Below are 19,141 nucleotides of genomic sequence, written 5' to 3'. Positions count from 1 at the left end.
ACCAGTTGACATAGAATGCATTTTAACATTTGTTTGTTTTCTGATTTCCACAACTAGAATGTAAGCTCTAAAACAGTAGACATATTTCCCTCTTGTTCAGTGCAATTTCTTCAGTTCTTAGAACAGATCAGATTAATGCTTAGTAAATATTTCGGTATGCATGAGTGAATCAATACATTATTTTTTCCTGCATCCTTATATAGTGCCCGAAAGGCAATGGATGAGGAAGAGGAAGCAGTTGAAGAATATTGGAATATGTGAACTATTTGGGTGGCTGGCAGAAAAGGTTTAACTGAAAAGGAAGCAGCAGCCCTTATTGTGGAAGAAGCTAAAATGATTCTGCAGCAGAACTTAGTTGAAATGGGAGTGCAATGGAATTCATACTCCCTTTTAAATTCTGATACACACTCATTGGCCAGCAGTGAGTCAGAAGTAAAGGAACAGAAATTTATACCCCAAACTAAAATATCTTGTGAAAGGTTAACATCAAAGAAAAAAAGTAACTCAATGTTTAGTGATTCTTCTGCTAAGAATTCATAAAATACTGCAGGATTTAGAGAAAAGTGGAGAGCATACAAACTCCTTTTATTATAAGTTACAGAATGGGAATCAAGAATGCCAGGCACATTCCATTTCCAGAGCAAGAAAATGGGCTTCTTTGAGTATAAGTAAAGAAAAGCTAAGAACCTCTCTGAATGAGGGAAAAAACATGCACTAAGAAAGTTGTTCAGATTCTCTTATTTGAGAAAACTAAAAAAGAAGCTCCGAGTTTGAATTCAGAAAAGATGAATCCTCTGGATCTTGGAAACATAGTAAACATGTAAAACGATCTAGACACAGTAGCCATATGAAAGACACTGAGATGTGTAGAATTGATTTATAGGAGCAGACTATGTCTAATCCTGTTTATTGTGGAGATGCATTTACCTTAGATGAGAAGAATGTGGAATTTAGAAGTCCAGACCCTTTTGCTAAAAATGTATCATTCTGTGCTGAGGGAAAATATAACAAAGCATCATTCTCATTAGAAAGAGAACAAAGTTCAAAGAACAAAACAAAAACTAATGATGTTCTTGTGGAACATTTTATCACTCAATCCCAGAGTAAAAAAGTGACTTGTCAACCCACTCGTATGGTTAGTGAAAATGGAAGAGGATTTGCTGTTGCTGAGTCAGAAAAAATAAACACAGTTTTGGTGGTAGAAAACGATTAAAGAGGGCACGGAATGCATGGAGCACTGGGTGTGGTGAAAAAATAATGAATACTGTTATGCTGAAAATAAATAAAAAATAAATTTTAAAAAATGCTAAAAAAAACCCCCATAATGTTTATCTAAAACATGACACCTACTCAGTTAAGTACTGCCCAGAAAAAGTCTGATAAACAGACGAACACTTATACCAAGCAGAAAAAAATAATAGAGAGACAAATGTCCTGTGAGGCAGGCAGTAGTTATATGAATAAAGACTCAGATATTATTATCAAGTGTGGAATTATGAAGTTTAATAGTGAAGAAAATAAATCAAATAACCTTTAGGAATCAGGAGATAATATAAGCAAAGCTGAGATAATCCCAACTCGAGGATCAGAAGGCCAGCATGAGAATTTACTAAATACATCTAGAAAACAAGAAAAAACAGAAGCTTATGTGGCAAACAAAGAATAATTGTATTTCTGAATTAGGTTTAGTTCCTTTGAATTTGAAGATAGTTTCTACATGAATACTCCATCAGAGAAAATAATACAACAGATGACAACTGAAAATGCCAAACCAGGAGCAAAGTGTGCCAAGCTGGCAACAGGGATGTTGCAGAAGAGCTTAGATGACCAGAGTTTGGTATGCTCTTTTCAGAATGAGATTTGTATTACTTTTTCTGGTGAACAACATTCTCCAGAAGTGACAAATAAAGATCATTTGGAACTTAAGACTGTAGATACTATGAAACAAGATACTGATTTGGATGGGGTTGATATTCTGACTCCAGAAAGCTTAATTTTTCTTTCTCCAATACTCTTGAAGGTAAATGGCCCTTGTTTTAAAAGGAATTAACTTTCTGTCACTGACTCTCAAATAGTTTTCTTCAAGGTTATCAAACACAAGAAGCTATGAAACCAGTTATATCTCTGGTTCTTCAAAAGAGAACTACCACTGGTATAGAAGAAGAATGTCTGCCAGTTCCTGACACAAGTTTGAATTTGAGTGATGGCTTACTGTTTGAGAGTTTGGTGAAGACTACCTAGTAAAAGAACAACCACCTGACATACAAGTGAAAGAACCCCTCTGTTCTTCACTAACGTCAAACCATTTCAGTCATTCTGTGTGTCTGTAATGAGAGGGCACAATTAGAAAATCAAATGAATGAGAATCAAGATAATCAGCAACAGTACACTTGTTTCAGTGATGAGTCCATTATATTTTCAGAAGTGGATTCTGATCAGGTGGTTGAAGCTTTGAACAATGTAGGAATATGTCCTGTCCAGGAGAAACAGAATACTGCAGTTTTAGAGCGTTAGAACAAAGTGATCCAGTGACTATAGGTAATGATTATCTACAAAGAGAAGTAATTGGAGGAGATAAAGATGAAAGGTCTCAAAAACCCAAATTAACTGAGACAGAGGAAAATAATGCATTCATATGGTCAGGGGTACTATTTGATTTAAATCCAAGACTGCAGAGAATTTTAGACAGTGTCCAGTCCTCTAGAAAATGAAAAGCAAAAATTAACCACTATAAACTTGTCTAGTTTTTTTTTAAAGATTTTATTTATTTATTTGACAGAGAGAGATCACAAGTAGACGGAGAGGCAGGCAGAGAGAGAGATAGAGGGAAGCAGGCTCCCTGCTGAGCAGAGAGCCCGATGTGGGACTCGATCCCAGGACCCTGAGATCATGACCTGAGCCGAAGACAGCGGCTTAACCCACTGAGCCACCCAGGTGCCCAAACTTGTCTAGTTTGAAAGGAAAAAATATAGAGGTAAATGACAAACAAAAAGTGATTTCAAATTTGGAGCGAAATCAAGTGCAGGGAATTTCATCTTCTCCTAATATTGAAGTAAAAAGCAAGATTGGGACACTGGAGACCAATGCCCTTCATGCTGAAACCTCATCCCACTTGCCTTGTAAGGAGAACTGTATAGTTGATAGTTGATGGCAATAGACTCATTCCTCTTACACCTATTCCAGCATCTGCTTCTAAACTGATATTTCCAAGTATTCCTGGAACATCTTCTGTAAAACTTCAGAAAACACATACCCTTTTACAGCTTGGTGAAAGTTACTCCTTTGACTCATCTTCAAATATTAAAAACCAAGATTTAAGTTCAGAGAGTAGAAATGGTTTAAAGAAGTCCTACTAGAGACACAACTTTTTACTGCGGTTATCACAAGATGGATTGCAGTTAACTCCAGCCTCATTCAGCTCAGGAAGTTTGGCCATAATTGATGTAGCTAGTGACCAAACTCTCTTTTGAACATTCATTAAGGAGTGGCAGAGCAAAAAGCGATTTTCTATCTCACTGGCTTGTGAAAAGATCAGTAGTTTGACATCTAAAAATGCTGTTATTGGTGGAAGGTTTAAGCAAGGTAAGACTTAAAAATTTTTTTTTCATATTTTCATCTTTATTTGTAAAATAGTGGGTTGGGATGGGCCTGAGCCTTTTCAGTATGGGATATTAAATGTAATAAACTTATTCAGAGTTCAATTAAAGTTTCTTCTATGTGGGTTTAGAACAGCTTTATTGTTGAGCACAACTAGATTAATAATAGTTGCCATCTGGTCTAAGAGATGGGTGACTCCAGGACATGTGGGTATGAAAGTCAAGCACTGAGAAAAAAAGCTCAAGCTGGGATACTGAACTCATGTAGCCCACCAAGGCACTACTCATTTACCTAGCACTGATCCACTGTTGTAGCTGGCCTATGTCTAATCAGGCCTGTGTCTGCCTCTTTCTTCACAAGCCACGGATCCCACCTAAACAGCCTTCCTAGAGTAGATCTCCACACTAGGTGGTCCAGAAGGAGTTCCAGACCAGTCTTTTCTCTCAGGACAAGGACATAGAAGCCAAGCTTCTTGATGCTGCAGCCACCACAGTTGTGGCTGGTTTGAGGGCCAGCACTTGACCATTGGGTGTATCAGGAATCCATCTCTCAAATGGCTGCTCTTTCTCCAGTGCTAGTCTGGACTTGGCCTTGTGTCAGGCCATGGAACTCTTCTGTTTGATTGTTGACTTCCTTATCCTTTTCCCTTTATGAGGCTTCACAGAGGTCACCTATCTGTCACTTCTTCAACTCCAGGCCATATATGGTACTAGAGTATGCTAAAATTTGCCATTAAACATGGTGTTTCTTTTTTGAGACAATCATATGTGTGTGTGTGATTATTTATATATAATATATTAATATTAGAGTGTAAGTTTGTAAAAACTATGTATTTTGAACAAGAATCTCCTTTTTTTGGTATTTTAATGACATAGTGTCATGGTTTTTATTAATCATCAGTGCTCATGAATTATTTTCTATTACATTGTAATTTCCTTACTTACATAATCACAAAAGTGCATAGAAAAAAAGGCACTATATTTTAAACAATGTATATAACCTACATATTTCAGTACTTATGTCAAGTAGACTTGTATCTCCAACTGGTGTTCATGAATTCTGTGCCAAAATGTTGACCGCAAAGCCTCATAGAGCCCTTCCAGGTTTAAGAGACTTGAACCTTTTGTTAAATAATGCCATTTTATATATACACCTGTATTACTTCATGACAAAAAGGATTTTGTATCACTGGTAATACCTGTAGTCAACATGACAACCTTCTGAGGAAGGCAAAGATTTGATAAGTTTTCTTAAATCTCTGTATTTATGCATGAATTTGTTCATCAAATTTTATTATTTGATCTTAAATTTATAGAACATGTATTTTTTTATTTGAGTATAGTTGACACATAGTGATATATTAATTTCAGGTCTACAACATAGTGATTTGAAAATTTAAACATTACACTGTGTTTACCAGGAGTATAAATACCATCTGTCCCCATACATTGCTATTACAGTATCATTGACTATATTCTTTATGCTGTGTCTTTTATTCCCATGACTTATTCATTACACAACCAGAAGCCCGTATCTTCCACTCTCTTTCACCCATTTTGCCCAACCCCCCAATCTTCCCTTCCCTCTAGCACCATCAGTTATTCTCTATATTTATAAGTCTGATTCTGTGTTTATAGCAGCAATGTCCACAATGGCCAAACTATGGAAAGAACCTAGATGTCCACCAAAAGATGAATGGATAAAGAAGTTGTTGTATATATATACAATGGAATACTATGCAGCTATCAAAAGAAATGAAATCTTACCATTTGTGACAACGTGGATGGAACTAGAGGGTATTATGCTTAGCGAAATAAGTCAATCAGAGAAAGACAATTATCATATGATCTCCCTGATTTGAGGAAGTTGAGAGGCAATGTGGGGGGTTTGGGGGTAGGAAAAGAATAAATGAAACAAGATGTAATTGGGAGGGAGACAAACTGTAAAAGACTCTTAATGTCACAAAACAAACTGAGGGTTTCAGGGGGGAGGAGGAGGGAGATGGGGTTATGGACATTGGGGAAGGTATGTGCTATGGTGAGTGCTTTGAAGGGTGTAAGCCTGGCAATTCACAGACCTGTACTCCTGGGGCTAATAATACATTATATGTTAATAAAAAATAAAAACTTAAAAAATAATAAAAAAATGTGATTCTGCTTTTTATTTATTTGTGTGTTTTTATTTTAGATTCTACATATGAAGTGAAATCATATGGTATTTGTCTTTCTCAGTCTGAATTATTTCACTTAGCATCATACCCTCTAAGTTTATGTTGTCTTATAGGGCAAGTTCTCATCTTTTTTTTTTTTAAGCACTGTATTTCATTGTATATATGTACCACATCTTCCTTATTCATTTGTCTATCAGCAGACACTTAGGTCATGGACCACATGTATTAATGACATGTTTTATGTACTTTTTGCATTGACAAATACTTTCCATTTTTTATTCAACATACATAAAATTGAGCACATTCTCTGTGCTAGGAGTTAGAGGGATAAAATTTTTCACTTAAATTTAACAAATATGTGCCATTTATTTTCAAGGGATTAGGAATCTTATTACAAATAATATATACTGGCTTTTGACCTATATTTATAAAGTTGGAGATGCCTTATTTTAGAAAAAACGTTCAATCCAGATACCAAATCATGCCTGATTCTTCACCAAGAAGTAGGATGCTTGTAGTGTTCAAATGGTCTTTATTTCTGTTTGAGTTACAGCAATTCAAAATGCAGCTTTAAAAAGATTTAGTTAATAACCATTTTATTTATTATTATAGATCTATTTTAGGAAATCTTTGGTAAGTTTTTCATAGTGACAATTATCTTAATAGATGGAAATCCTAGAAAGATCTTACACATACATAAAAATGACCATCCTAATAATGCATATTTTAGAGATCTGGAAATTTTGCCAATCAAATAGTTTTGTATTATTATCATTGTTTTTTTAAATTTATTTTTTAAAATTAACATATAATGTATTATTAGTTTCAGGGGTACAGGTCTGTGATTCATAAGTCTTACACAACTCACAGTGCTCACCATAGCACATACCCTCTCCAATGCCCATCACCAAGCCACCCCATCCTTCACACTCCCTTCCCTACAGCAATCAGTTAGTTTCCTGAGATTAAAAGTCTCTTATTGTTTACCTTCCTCTTTGGTTTCATTTTGTTTCATTTTTCCCTCCCTTCCCCTATGATCCTCCATCTTATCTCTCAAATTCCACATATCAATGAGATCATATGATACTTTCTTTCCCTGATTGACTTATATCACTTATCGTAATACCCTTTAGTTCCCTCCATATCATTGCAAATGGCAAGATTTCATTTTTGATGGTTGCATAATATTCCCTTGCATATATACATCACATCTTTATCCATTCATCTGTTAATGGACTTCTAGGCTCTTTCCATAGTTTGGCTGTTGTGGACATTTCTGCTATAAACATTGGGGTGCATGTGCCCCTTCAGATCACTACATTTGTGTCTTTGGGGTAAATACCCAGTACTGCAATTTCTGGATCATATAGTAGCTGTATTTTCAACTTTTTGAAGAACTACATACTGTTTTTCAGAGTGGCTGCACCAACTTGCAGTTCCACCAACAATGTTAGGAGAGTTCCCCTTTCTCCACATCCTCACCAGCATCTGTCATTTCCCGACTTGTTTATTTTAGCTGTTCTGACTGGTGTGAGGGGTATCTCATTGAGGTTTTGATTTTTATTTCCCTGATGTGAAGTGATGTTGAGCACTTTTTCATGTGTCTGTTGGCCATCTGAATGTCTTCTTTGCAGAAATGTCTCTTCAAGTCTCCTGCCCATTTTTTGATTGGATTATTTGTTCTTTGGGTGTGAGCTCTTTATAGATTTTGGATACTAGCCCTTTATCTGACATGTCATTTGCAAATATCTTCTCCTATTCTGTCAGCTGTCTTTTGGTTTTATTGACTGTTTCCTTTGCTGTGCAAAAACTTTTGATCCTGATGAATTCCCAATAGTTCATTTTTGCCCTTGTTTCCCTTGCCTTTGGTGATGTTTCTAGGAAGAAGTTGCTGTGGCTGAGGTTGAAGAGGTTGCTGCCTGTGTTCTCTTCAAGGATTTTGATGGATTCCTTTCTCACATTGAGGTCTTTCATCCATTTGAGTCTATTTTTGTTTGTGGTGTAAGGAAATGGTCCAGTTTCATTCTCCTGCATGTGGCTGTCCAATTTTCCCAACACCATTTGTTGAAGAGAATGTCTTTTTTTCCATTGAACATTCTTGCCTGCTTTGTCAAAGATTAGTTGACCATAGAGTCGAAGGTCCATTTCTGGGTTCCCTATTCTGTTCCACTGATCTATGTGTCTGTTTTTGTGACTATACTATACTGCCTTGATGATTACAGCTTTGTAATAGAGCTTGAAGACCAGAATTGTGATACCACCAGCTTTGCTTTTCTTTTTCAACATTCTTCTGACTATTTGGGGTCTTTTCTGGTTCCATATAAATTTTAGAATTATTTGTCTAATTTCTTTGAAAAACATTGATGGTATTTTGATAGGGTTTGCATTAAATGTGTAGATTGGTCTAGGTAGCAGAGACATTTTCACAATATTGGTTTTTCTTATCCACGAGCATGGAACTTTTTCCATTTCTTTGTGTATTCCTCAATTTCTTTCATGGGTTCTTTATGGTTTTCTGAGTGCAGATTCTTTGCCTCTTTGGTTGGATTTTTTCCTAGGTAACTTACAGTTTTAGGTTCAGTTATAAGTGGAATTGAATCCTTAATTTCTCTTTCTTCTGTCTTGTTGTTGATGTGTAGAAATGCAACTGATTTCTGTGCTTTGATATTATGTACTGACACTTTACTGAATTCCTGTATGAGTTATAGCAGTTTTAGAGTGGAGTCTTTTGGGTTTTCCACATAAAGTATCATATCAACTGCAAAGAGCGAGTGTTTGACTTCTTCTTTGCTGATTCATATGCCATTTACTTCTTTTTGTAGTCTGATTGCTTAGGCTAGGGCTTCCAGTACTGTGCTGAGTAGCAGTGGTGATAGTGGACATCCCTGCTGTGTTCCTGACCTTAGGGGAAAAGCTTTCAGTTTTTCCTTATGGAGAATAATACTTACTGTGGGCTTTTCATATATGGCTTTTATGATATTGAGTTATGTTCCCTCTATCCCTACACTGAAGAGTTTTAATCAAGAATAGATGCTGTACTTTGTCAAATACTTTTTCTGCATCTATTGAGAGTATCATATGATCCTTGTTCTTTTATTAATGTATTGTATTACATTGATTGTTAGTTAACATTAGTTAATATTAAAAATGTTAAATGTTAATGTTAAAAAATAGGTGTTGACCTATTTTTATTGATTTTGAGAGGGGTTCTCTGTGCCTCCTGGATTTTGATGCCTGTTTCCTTCCCCAAATTAGGGAAGTTCTCTGCTATAATTTGCTCTCTATACCTTCTGCCCCTCTCTCTGTTTCTTCTTCTTCTGGGATCCCAATTATTCTAATATTGTTTTGTCTTATGGTATCACTAAGTCTCGTATTCTCACCTCATGATCAGGTTGTTGTTTATATCTCTTTTTCTCAGCTTCTTTATTCTCCATCATTTGTTCTTCCATATCACTGATTCTCTCTTCTACCTCATTTATCCTAGCAGTTACAGCCTCTGTATTTGATTGCACCTCATTAATAGCCTTTTGATTTTGATTTGGTTAGATTTTAGTTCTTTTATTTTTCTGAAAAGGATTCTCTAGTACCTCCTTTGCTTTTTTCAAGCCCATCTAGTATTTATATAATCATCATTATGAACTCTAGTTCTGATGTCTTACTAATGTCCATATTAATTAGGTCCCTGACAGTCAGTACTGCCTCTTGTACTTTTTTTTGAGGTGAATTTTTCTGTTTTGTCATTTTGTCCAGAGAATAGATGAATGAGAAAGCAAGATGCTAAAAGGGTAACAAGGACCCCAGAAAATATACACTAAACAAATCATTAGAGACCCAAAACTGGAGAGAAAATGAAGGAGAAAAAGAAGGAAAGAAATAATATCATCAGGATAGTAAATAGAACAGAGCCACACACTACATTTTGAGTATATTTTGGTCTGCTAGAAGAAACTGCCTCCTAAAATTTTAAAGAAAAAAAAATATACAAAAATAATGGTAAATACAATGAAGGGATAAAATATGACTATAAAGATGAAAATTTAAAAAGATTTTAAAAAAGGAATTGATAAGAAGTTGGCTGAAAAAAGACAGAAGAAAAACTAAAAAAAAAAAAAAAGAGGAGAGAATGTGATCAGGTGAGAGAGTAGAACAAAGTCATTCACTAGATTTAGGGTATATTTTGGTCTCCTAGAAGAAACTGTATCCCAAAACTTTAAAGAAAGAAAAACATATATATACAAAAAATAAGGTTAAATACAATGAAGGGATAGAATATGACTGTAAAAATGACAAAAAGGATTTTAGAAAAGGAATAATTAGATGAAAAGATAATAAGATAAGCTCAAAATAAGGTAAGTTGAAAAAGGAAAGAAGAAAAATAAAAAGCATAGAAAAAGAAAAAATAAAATTAAAAACATTAATTTTGAAAGACTAAAGAATCATGGGGAAAAAGTTTGAATCTATGTGCCCTATTCCCCTAGTGCCAGAGTTTTGTGGTTCTCAATGATTGATTAACTTGGTCTTGGCTGGATATTCTTGCTGATTTCTGGCAGATTGGCCTATTGCAGTGGTTCTCAAATGTCTTTGCCTGAGGTGGATGGAATTGCACTGCTTTGTCAAGGGCCAGGCTAAGTAATCTGCTTGAGTTCACGCTCAGTAGCTTTTGTTCCATGGATGTTTTCCATATGGCTTTGAAAGGTAAGAATGAAAATGGCAGCCTTCCAATCTCTGGCCCCAGAGGAGCTGAGAACTCAGGGCCCCACTCAGAGAAAAGCAGTCAATCACTTCTCTCTCCCTGGTCTCTTGCTGCCTTGGATTCACCTCTTTGCATAGCCTACTCTCCAGAAAGTGGTCGCTTTTCTGTTCATTGAACTGCTGCTATTCTTTTCTTCGATTTCCATTGAGTTCATAAGTATTCAGTATGGTTTGATAACTATCTATCTGAATTCCTGTGACCAGATAAAATTTAGGCCTCTTATTTCTCCACCATCTTGCTCCTCCCCAATCCCTGTTTTTTTTTTTTTTTTTAAAACATTCAGTTTAATGGCTTTGTTTTGAGATTTTAAACTATTTCACTTTTGATTTACTTTGTTGGCTCACCTCAGGAAACTCCTATTAGAGATGATGGCATTCCTCTTAAAGGTTGTGATGACATCCTGGTGGTTGGTCTGGCAGTATGCTGGGGTGGAAGAGATGCTTATTATTTTTCACTGCAGAAGGAACAAAAGCATCCTGGTCAGTAGTCACTATTGGCTTAATGACCATATAATTTTAATTAACCTCTATCAGGATAATGACCTGTTTGTTGAGAATAACTTCCTGATACTTAACTAGAATTTATTTTTAGGCTTAAAAATTTTGGGGGGTGGGATAGTGACTATTGTGTACCTTAGTTCATTTATTAACTAGAATGTTTGTCTTAGGCACCATCTTTATTCCCCTTTACTTATCCCATGGACTACTGATACTATTTTTTCTTCTTCAAGTCAGTGGAGACTTAGGGACTTCCTGGCCACCTTTAGGGTTTATTTTTGAAGATTGGATCATAGCAGTTTCTTTTCAGACTTTTTTCATGTTATTGACTGGGTCTGGAACTTATCAAGATATAGAGATGAGTTGAACATCTACAGTAGTTGAATCATACAGCCTTTGTAGATGTCTGTAGAATTGAGAGATATGATCTGGAAATACCTTGTGATTTGATTACAGTTGTTGCATTACCTAGCTGATAGATTGGTTTTAGACAGGAGCAAAATTAACAAGTAAACATTTTAAATAATGCCATGAAGAATGGAATATTTTTCTGTTGTTTTGAGGGAAAATGTGTTATGTTAAATAGATACTTGAATTTCATTTTTTTGATCTAGCATTATATGTTCATACTAAATCTTTTAAAAATAGTTCGTTAAATAATTCGTTTAAAATTTATAATACCTTTTATGTTTTTAACTCCTTACTCTGAGAAATGTAAATTTATTCCTAGAAATCTTATTTAAATATTTCACCTGATAAGTAGAGCATTATTAATTACATAGCACAAGCTGTAATTTTAAGAATATGAAGCACTTCATCTTTGTAGCCAATGAGACCTGAATAAGGTGATGCTGAAATTATTGGTTCCATGGAGTTAGACCCTTAGGCTAAGGAGAGGGAGAATCAAACTCCCTGCTGAGCAGGGAGCCAGGGCTTGGTCCCAGGACCCTAGGATTATGACCTGAGCCAAAGGCAGACACTTAACTGACTAAGCTACATAGGCACCCCAGGAGATACAACTTCTTTACATAATACCTGCTTAAACATTCCAGTTTACATAATCCTATCAACCATTAAATTTTTGCAATTTTCTTATTCTAACTGTAGCCCAAGTCAAGGCTTTACCAATGGGTTTTAGTACTAAGGTTCTTAGATCTCCCTTCAAGGAGTCCTAGGAACTTCCCTTTTCTACCCCCTGATAGCTTTACCTACTGTTGTCTAAAGGCTTTGGGTCCCCAGAGAGGGGTTGAGCCAAGGGACCCCAGCCCTTTTATCAGTCTTTAACTTGGTTAATCTGCCTAACCACTGATTGCTGGTCAGGTTTCTCATTGTAACTTAATGTCTTTAAGCTTTTTAAGTTTCTCCAAATTATGGTAAATAGAGCAGTCTTGTTTGCCCCCCCCCTTTTAAAAAAATTTATTTATTTATTTGACACAGAGAGAGAGAGAGATCATAAGTAGGCAGAGCAGCAGGCAGAGGAGAGGGGGAAGCAGGCTCTCTGCCGAGCAGGGAGCCCAATGCAGGGCTTGATCCCAGGACCCTGAGATCATGACCTGAGCGGAAGGCAGAGGCTTAACCCACTGAGCCACCCAGGTGTTCCTGTTTGGGGCCATTTAATGGGGGTTGCTTTGACCCACCCAATCTTTGGTGTTGATTTATTAAAATCTTTTTTTAATCCATCAATACAGATTTTATTCATCACTTTTCTTAATAACCATCTAAAATTTCCATCCTGCTGGGGTGAGTCCTGAGACTCTTTCCTTTCTGTTTCCTCTTTCCCTTGCTCCTATCAATATTTGCTTCACATTCACCTTATTTCTTAACCTTTTAAAAATTTCCACCTGGTTGGGAAGTCTCTTGACCTCCCCCTGACTCTTCCCATTCTTTTGTCAATAAACCTAATGTTTTTATTACCATCTGTAAAGCCTATGAGAGAAAGCTGAGAAGGCTAATTTGATGAGGCTTTCCAAACTGTCTTTCAGTTTTGCAACAGTAAGTTTATATGCAGTGCCTGTGTGAAAGGGGCTGCCTTAAGGCACAGCATTTACTATGATCTGAGTAATGGTTAGATTTCAGCAGATAAATATCTCAGTTATCGTAAAGCAGTCCAATATGGCTTGCATATGAAGAGTATCAGCTGCTTCATCTGGGGAATTCCAGCTGGCATTTGTAAGAGAAAAGGGACTGTTCCCATAGGAATAAACTCCCATGTGTCTGGATCACATACACTCAACTTCGATTGTACCATAGTGAGCTCTGGGTCCTACATCAACCCTCTCCTCTTTCATTCTGCAACATCCCAAACCAAACACTCCTAAATTACTCTCATAATCCATTTTAGTAAAGGTTCCACAAGAAGTCGATGATACTGATCCACAAAATGAAACAACTCTGTCATACTATACTTCCTGGTTTTGATAGTTTCTAGGCATTGCACTCCTACAGGATTACCTTACTGGTGACCAGAGGTCTTAGGGTTGTTTCATGTTGCCCCTGCACAGCTGACTTGGAGGCTAATGGCTAAAGTTCAGACCAACTCAGATCTGAGTTTTGTTTACCATTAAGTCCAGACCTATCACTTTCCTTTACTTTTATTTATCTATCGCAGATAACAGTAACCAAGAGATTGTATGTTTAGTATGCTTACTGTTTTTCATGTACTTATATAGCCAATGAGCCAACTCCTCAGGAGTTAGGTCTGCCATTTCTAAATTGCATTAGTAACTTTTACCCTTAGTAACTGTAGTGTAGCTACAGTTTCATACATGGGTCACTAGGTAGCCACTCAGGGATCAAAGCATCATCATCCCTATTCTTTTATCCTTTTTCTTTATATAAACTATATGTTTCTGTGAGCCTGGCCCTTCTAGTAAGACCCACTTCTCTGACACCAAGTAAAATTGTTCTGAGACCAATTCTGATGTGTTTGTTGGGTTTCTCCCATATCATCAAGACATGTGGAAACACTAGCTGGGTTTCCTACAATTCAGCTCAATTCTGATACTGCCCCCCTGGTGATAGCACCAGGTTCCACAGGTTAAGGGTCAGTGCCACAGTACTGCCCACTATTTTGAGGTCAGCTGCAAGGTTAACACCTGTGCTTCTGACCAAGTGACTATAGACTAGAGATCCCAAGGTTCCCCCTTCCTCCAAGGACATCTGGCAAGGATGTCAGATGTCAGTTCTAAGTTCAGGTCCTTACCTCTATTTCTGACTGACTATAAATGACCTCCTCCCCTTTCAGATTCAATTAATCAGATGGAAGGGAGCTTGGTCTAGGCACGCTACTCTTTTTTTTTTTTTTTAAAGATTTTATTTATTTATTTGACAGAGAGAGAAGTCACAAGTAGGCAGAGCAGAAGGTAGAGAGAGAGGGGAAAGCAGGCTCCCTGTTGAGCAGAGAGCCCAGTGTGGGGCTCAATCCCAGGACCCTGAGATCATGACCCAAGCCGAAGGCAGAGGCTCAACGCACTGAGCCACCCAGGCGCCCCTCGGCACACTACTCTTGCCAGCATCTCTGTGTTCATCACCTCGAAGCTCTCCAAACTCTATCATTTTGGGATTTTATGGAACCTTATTACATAGGCACGATTGATTAAATCATTAGTCATAGGTGATCAGTTCAACCTCCAGGCACCTCCTAGCAGGTCAAGGGGCCAGGCTGAAAGTTCCAACCCTCCAATCACAGGATTGGTTCTACTGGTAGCCAGCTCCCACCCTTAGGTAACCTAGGGGCATTTCTAAAGTCACCTCATTAACAACAAAAGATGCCTTTATCTCACAGTTTAGGAAATTTCCAAGGTTTTAGAAGTTCTGTGCTAGAAATGGGGACAAAGACCAAATTTATATTTATTACAATCCACAATATCACACTTCCCTATCAAACTACATTCTTAATGTACAGAAGTAATTGAGTCATATAATTGTCAGAATTATGAAAAGGGCTTAGGTTTCCTTATTCTAATTCAGTTTTGATTGGCTAGGTCATCTAGTGTTAGAAACTACAGGAGATAAACCATAAGAGACTCTTAATCATAGGAAATAACTGAGGGTTGCTGGGGAGCAGGGAATGGGGTAACTGAGTGACGGATATTCAGGAGGTCACGTGATGTAATGAGCACTAGTATTATATAAGACTGATGTGTCACTGAACTCTATCTCTGAAACTAATAATATAGTATATGTTAATTAACTGAATTTAAATTTTTAAGAAAAGGAAGTAAAAGTCATACACACACAAGAAACTACAGATTTTCTAATCTGGCAGGGAAGTTAAAATTAGCAATCAAATGATTTGTTGGATGGCCCTGTTGGCAGGCCCTCATCCTGAGGGGAAAGCCTAGAGGCTTTCTAAAATTTGGGGTATAAAATTTTAATGGTATCACTTCTTATGATGTTGAAAGAATTTTTAAAAACCTGAAACTTATATAGGCCCATTTTTATTATACTAGCTTAACCAAAATCAGCCTTTGTCGAGAAGATTCCATCTACATTTTCAGAAATATGGTTTTAATTATCTGAGAGGCACTTGGATTTCAAGGCTATTTCGGAACTAGATCAGCAGGAGGGCTTAGGAAAAGTTGCAAGTTTTCTTTCTTTGAAAACTGCTCTCACTAGTACCAAAAATAAGTCCCTGTACAATTTACAGTTATACTTTCATTCTCTCCTGGGAAGACCACTGAATTATTATTAAACGAAAAGGAGTGAGATTAGAAATGAGCATTTTCCCCTTTTAACTTAAGTGTGTACAGATGTCTTTGAACACATTTAGGTGGTATGCTGGTTAATAGATCCAGATTCTAAAGAGCCAACTCTTCACAGCATAGTTTCCAGTTTTCTATCTCATGAGCTTTCCCTCCTGGAAGGAATAGAGACTGGACAAGGAATTCAGAGTCTGGGGCTGAATGTCAACACTGAGCATTCTGGGAGATACAGAACATCCGTAGGTAAAAACAACCTTGTTGGCATTTTCATGCTGTTACAGACTGGTGACAGTTCTATATTTAGCCACTTTTGATCACGGGTCTCCATCACTCTTTATCACACTTCCAACGCCAACTCTATTTTTGGGTTTTCTAGGACAGGGTCAACAAACTTTCTGTAGAGGCCCAGGCAGTCTTAATCATAAATATTCAACTCTGCCATAATAGAAAAGCAGCCATAGACAATATGAAACTAAGTGTTCTGATAAATCTTTATTTATATAAATAGGCATCTGGCCCCAGTTTGGCACTAGTTTGCAGACCTCAGACTCTATTGTGGCATTTTATCATTTATTGCTAATTTTATATTTGAAGTTTATCCAATGATTTTTATTCACACTTAAAACATAATCTATTATGGAATCTAAAAAGTGACCTGTTTTCTTTTTAGAACTATAAATCGTTATTTCTCTAGCAAAGAATATTCATGTGAATTTTTATGTCATGATAAATAGCATGGGCTTATTGTGCAGTCTGTTGGCCCAGAGTGAGTACCTTGACTTCAGAGAGCATATCATACCCTTATGGTAGAAATGATTAAGTGGAACAAAGTTGACTTCATTCTGAGAAGATTTAAACTGTGAATTTATTACCTGATCAAAAAATACTAGAAATAACAGATTGATGAATTTGCACAGACCAAGTTAAATATGGGCTGTATCAGTTATTAGTGAGAGGCCTTGGGCAAGCTACTGATACTCTTTAAATCTATTTCTTATAATGTTATAAATATTAAATGAAAGAGAACTTAATGCTGTGTTTTCTGGATTAGGTACTCATGACTGTGTTAGATGATGATGATGATGATGATGATGATTTTTATTACTAGTGTAAGCCCTCCATGCTGATACTAATGTTCTCCCTGGCATCACGGGTAGAATAATATAAAGATCAAACTGACTTGTTTGTTCATAGGAGACTTGCTTAAGTGATGTTAATTAGCAGCTCTTGAACATACACTGAAATATTTCAAACTCAGCTTCTCTAATATAGGGAGGCCAAGGAGTTGGAGTATATGGTACATATGCCAACAAGACACTTTGTGCATTCATGGGTGATAAGGCTGAATGAACATGGCTCTCTTTCCCTCAGTCAGCTTTGTCTGCCCTTAGAATCTAACGTTTGGTGCTGGTGATATGGATTAGTCTGTAACTTTTTATGAACATTTGTTGCCCATTAACAAAATTAAAACTTTCAATATCGTTGGGAGGGAACTTTTCCACTCTTAAAGACAATTTTTCACCTATAGGAAAAAGTATAAGAAACGCTCTAGATTCGTTATTTTTAACTTTTACAGTTTCAGTGTCCCTTGAAGGCTCCTTTTTAAATGCAAATTTTCAAAAGTGTGTGAACTGGAGTTATTAAATGCATTCTTGTACAGTGCAGTCTTTCTTATTCATAGAGCCCATAGAATTGAAGTACACTGAGATAAAGTTTTTAGAGAGAATGTAAACAATTGTCAATTTTATTGGAAAATGATTATTTCAGGATGTGTTTGAAGGATCTCTAGAATCTTCATCTTTTCTCATTTCTTGCCTGTTGGGTGAGTATGTTCTGGCAGCCCACCCAGTAAAGAAGTTCTTTACTTCTTTACTTCTCCCACTCTGAGCTGATTTTTTTTTGTGTGTAACTCAATTTTAATAACAATGTGACTTTGCTCAACGTGACTCAGGACCAAATATCCTGTTCTCTTCACATGGATCACTTAGGTCCTTTCTAAAGTGGTTTGAACATAGATGATTTTCTAGGGATGGAGTGAGTTGGTTTCTCTCTTTTTTAAAGTGGATCTCAACTATACAGATTTGTATTTGTCAAAATCTTTCTTTCATGTACACTATCATCCTTGGTCCTGTATGGTCCTCTTATTATTTATTATTTTTTAATATGTAATATCTGTTAATTTACATCTTTAATAATAGACATTTGTGTCTACCTATGTGGTCCTCCTTTCTTGCACATCCCAGCTTTTATGTTTATCATTCCCTTATTTTTTATTTTAAAAAATTTAGCATATATATATATGCTAATCCATTTTACATATATATATGCTAAAATATATCCAAACAATATATTATTATATATCATTAATTTTGCTTGTTTTTGAGCTTTATAAAACACATGTCACATTGGGACTTGCTTTTCTTACCCAGTACCATGTTAGTAAGATTCATGCATGTTATTGCAAGAATCTATAATCTATTCATTTTCACTCTTCTGTTTTATATCACTGTGTGAATGTGTCAAAATTTATTTGTCCATTTTACTGCTAATGAATGAGCAGGTTGTTTCTATTTTTTTTTATCTTGTTTTTGTTTTTTTGTTTTGCTATAATGAGTGGTTCTGTATACATATTATTACACTTATACATGCTTCCTGGTCCATGTGGGCAAGAATTTCTTTTGAGTGTGGAATTGCTCTGACACAAGAATGGAAATATTCAATTTTATAAGATTATGCTAAATTATTTTCCAAAATAATCTATACCTTTACTTTCTAAACAGCAATGTGAAAGAAATCTTGCTGATTCATATTGTCTCAACTTTGCCAATTCATCGGTTATAAAATGGCTATAATTTTTAATTTCTTGTGCTTTGTTTTTGGTAAAGAATTTATTCTAGTTTCATGGGATGAGTTGATAGATATAATCTTTTTTTCCTTTGGAGGAGGAGTTTATATATCATAGAAATGATGTGTTTGTTCCTTGAAATTTTGGTAACGTTTACCTAAAAACTCTTTCTTTGTGGAAATATTTTTAGCTAATACTTTGATTTCTTTAATAACTGTAAGATTATTCAATTGTATCTTTAATTATGTTTGGTAAACTATATTTTTATTATATTATTGTTATATATTTTATTATAATGAACTATATTTTTAAGAATTACCCATTTCATCTAGATTTTCAAATTTATCATCATTAAGCTATTATTGATTTTTTATAATAATTAAAAAAAATTTTAATAAACATATAATGTATTATTAGCCCCAAGGGTACAGGTCTGTGAATCACCAGGTTTACACACTTCACAGCACTCACCATAGCACATACCCTCCCCAATGTCCATAACCCCACTACCCTCTCCCTACCCTTCCCCCCAGCCACCCTCAGTTTGTTTTGTGACATTAAGAGTCTCTTATGCTT

General features: G+C 36.0%; 1 pseudogene; it reads left to right on the top strand.

Annotated features, from left to right (window-relative positions):
* The window catches only part of LOC122910069, a 116,719-nt pseudogene that overhangs the window by 49,344 nt on the left and 48,234 nt on the right, over window positions 1-19,141 (top strand).

The sequence above is a fragment of the Neovison vison genome, chromosome 6, assembly GCF_020171115.1.
Source record: "Neovison vison isolate M4711 chromosome 6, ASM_NN_V1, whole genome shotgun sequence".
Taxonomy (NCBI): domain Eukaryota; kingdom Metazoa; phylum Chordata; class Mammalia; order Carnivora; family Mustelidae; genus Neogale; species Neogale vison.
This window is presented reverse-complemented; position numbering and strand designations above follow the sequence as displayed.